Here is a 3616-nt window from a genome sequence, read left to right as displayed (position 1 = left end):
ATGCAGTGTACGGGTATGCTTAATGTTTTATGTGTGTGTGTGTGTGTGTGTGTGTGTGTGTGTGTGTGTGTGTGTGTGTGTGTGTGTGTGTGTGTGTGTGTGTGTGTGTGTGTGTGTGTGTGTGTGTGTGTGTGTGTGTGTGTGTGTGTGTGTGTGTGTGTGTGTGTGTGTGTGTGTGTGTGTGAGAGAGTGTGTGTAGCAGCTTCACCTGCGAAGTGCCAATGTTTGCTTACTCGCCTCAAAAAGAGAAACCCTAAAACACTGCTTGATTTCACACTACGAAGATCACATTGGCTCATTTAACAAACTTTACAAATATCGTTCCTGCTGCCGTTCTGACAGGCGGGGTAACGTTCAAAAATCCAATTAACACACGTTCATGCATGCACAACAGCTCATTTAAATAATAATAATACCAATGCTGAACTTCCCTCTACAGACTGGAACACCTTCACAAGGCAGTATATGTTTTATTTATGAATATGTAATGATTTGTGCCGTTGTACAGACCAGGGATTTGGACAAAAAGTCAACAAAATCTACTTCTATGTATTTCTGTTTCCACTTTTCCTTAACCTCAGTCGGGAAATGTCAAGAGGTTCAAGACAAATGAAGGATAATTCATTAGGATTTATATATATATATAGGATATAACATATTATTATATATATATTAGGAAAAGAGACACTGGAGACATCATTATGAACTCTAAAATCTGAAGAAGGCCTCTTTACCAAGGTCTGAACAATGTTTAATATCTGTAAAAGTACGAATCAGATTTCAAAGTTATATTATATGAGTAATGTCAGAAGGATGTGTAACATTTTAAAGTTGGAATGAGGTTTCTGAGTGAAAGTATGAAGGAGCAGTTAGCAGTTGAAGTCGCATGAAGATTTGTTGAAGTTGAAGATTTCCTCCATTGACTTCCATGTTAAAAATGTGATGCATTATGGGATGTATCTTTGGAATTATGAAAGTTATGAATGATAAAAGTTATAGCCATCGATTCCCGACCGAGCTGAACGCTTTGATGTTCGAACGGAGTTTCTGCGATGTGGAATGTGGGAGAAGAAGAAGGCCAAAGCCAACTAAAATATAAATGTTAAGTTATAAACATGGTCGACAGAACCAACGTTAGACCAACTATATGGTTTCTCAACCTCCTATGAATCCACATAAATCCAAATTGGTGTGATTGTATGAAACTATTTCAATATATGCAGAACTTGTTCGGCCTACACATCTACTACTGTGCATATTATCAATCAATCATAATCATATAATATCATCATATTACCGTTACATACTAATAAACAATGTGACAAATCTTGTTTAGATGAGGAGGCAGAGGATTAAAGCTTTAAGGTAAACAAAAATAAAGAGGCGAGAAATGGAGAGACATATTTAGAAAGAAGGACGTATTCTGACACGGACAGAGAGGGTGGAAGCAGATCACGGCGAGAAAGCGTCCTCAGAATCTGTTACATTCAGTTTAAAGGTTTAGCACAGCAGATGACAGGAAATCAAATCCACCGTTTTCCTTTTTCTCTTTCTCCAAACGCTCCCCCCCCCGCTGGTTGTCCTTTGTCTCCCTCATCTGTGTCCAACATAATGTAGAGACAAGCTGTCAGAAAGGTCCGCTCCTCGCTTCAAAAGCAGAACAACGCTGCTGCTATCACCTAAAGAACATATCTAGGATTAAAAGACTAATGTCACAGCAGGATTTGGAAACACTTGCCCATGCTTTTATCTTCAGTAGACTGGACTACTGCAATGGTGTCTTCACAGGTCTCACTAAAACATCTATCAGGAAGCTGCAGCTGATTCAGAACGCCGCTGCTCGAGTCCTCACTGACACTAAGAAAGTGGATCACATCACTCCTGCTCTGAAGTCTTTACACTGGCTTCCTGTGTGTCAAAGAATAGATTTCTAAATACTGCTGCTGGTTTATAAAGCACTGAATGGTTTAGGCCCAAAATACATTTCTGACCTCCTGCTAAATTATGAACCATCCAGATCTCTCAGGTCTTCAGGGACTGGTCAGCTTTCTGTCCCCAGAGTCAGAACTAAACATGGAGAAGCAGCGTTCAGTTATTATGCTCCAAATATCTGGAACAAACTCCCAGAAACCTGCAGGTCCGCTGCAACTCTGACTACTTTAAATCCAGGCTGAAGACTTTTCTTTTTGCCGCTGCTTTTAATTGAACTATTCACATCTTAAACTGCACTTTAACTTTTATCCATGTACTTTTTATTTTAATGTTTATTTTATTAGCTTTTCTTTTTAATGACTGATTTTAAATGCCATTTTCTTAATGTCTTTCATTTTTTGTAAAGCACTTTGAATTGCCTTGTGTTGAAAAGTGCTATATAAATAAACTTGCCTTGCCTTGCCTCGCCTTATTATTCAGACAAACCGTGTGAATAGTTTTTTCTCAGTCTGGATTCCAGTGGCAAGGCAACAAGAGAAAGTATATTTAACGGCAGAAGGTCATTTAACTTCAATTACAAAACATGACCGCAGCCGAAACACCTTTATCACCGACAATACACGCACTAGCAAGAAAATAACAGAATATATAACAGCATATTTTAATGTAGTTGTCGTCTCGTTGCCAGATGTCTCTATCACTCATCACCAGTTTGAGCTTCAACCTCAGGATCCATGTATCTGTGATCCTCTCCAGAATGGAAGTAGTCATCACACAGAGCATCAACTAGTTCCTGAACAGTGTCCTTCACATGCTGAAATCCAAGAGAGGGAGTTATGGAGGAATGCCGCTTCTTGTAGGTTATCATACATCCTGTATAAATACAAATACTATGTTTGTTCTCAAAATGTTGGCTTTTTTCTGAAAATCCCCAAATTCTGACTTTCTCAAAATCAAAATATTCTGTCTTTTTCTCAAAATTCAGATTTTCCCCCAAAAAAGTTGACTGTTTCTCAAAATTCGACTTTTACATTTTTTTTTACTTTTACAAAAAAATCTGACTTTTTCTCAACATCTGGAAGTAGTCATCACAAACAGCATCAGCTAGTTCCTGAGCAGTGTCCTTCACATGCTGATATCCAAGAGAGGGAGTCACACAGTCACAAGATGGAGGAATAGAAAGCAGTATTCAATGTTTACTTCAGATTAGCTCCACGTCAGAAATGAGCATGCTTGATGTCTCTCTCCATAGAGGCTGAATCATCATGTTCATCACATAGCTATCACATGCCTCAAGCAGTCCTGATGCTCTTCTAGGTCATCACACATCCTGCCATGTTCACAGCTACAGTTGGGATACCTTTGTTATCATGCTGGAAGAGTACATTCAGTATTCCCCAACAGTAGCTAACCTAGTCATTTCAAAAATACTGAGGAAACACGTACTATTTTGACACCGGCCCCAGCTGTGTGCGTCACTGTTTAGTGTCCCCGTTTCCGTTGTGATTTGGTCTTTTTACAGATTTTTTAATTTTATTTTCAGTGTTTTGTTACTGCAGCGTTGTTTCGTCAAGATGTCGAAGATGTTTCTTCATTTTTACGTGTTTTGGCACATTCATGTTTTTATAGTTGCATCGTTTCTAATAGAAGTGTTTTGTCGTGCATTTGCACCGATGGGCCACCG

The sequence above is a fragment of the Pseudochaenichthys georgianus genome, unplaced genomic scaffold (genome assembly GCF_902827115.2).
Source record: "Pseudochaenichthys georgianus unplaced genomic scaffold, fPseGeo1.2 scaffold_561_arrow_ctg1, whole genome shotgun sequence".
NCBI classification, from domain to species: Eukaryota; Metazoa; Chordata; class Actinopteri; order Perciformes; family Channichthyidae; genus Pseudochaenichthys; species Pseudochaenichthys georgianus.
This window is presented reverse-complemented; position numbering follows the sequence as displayed.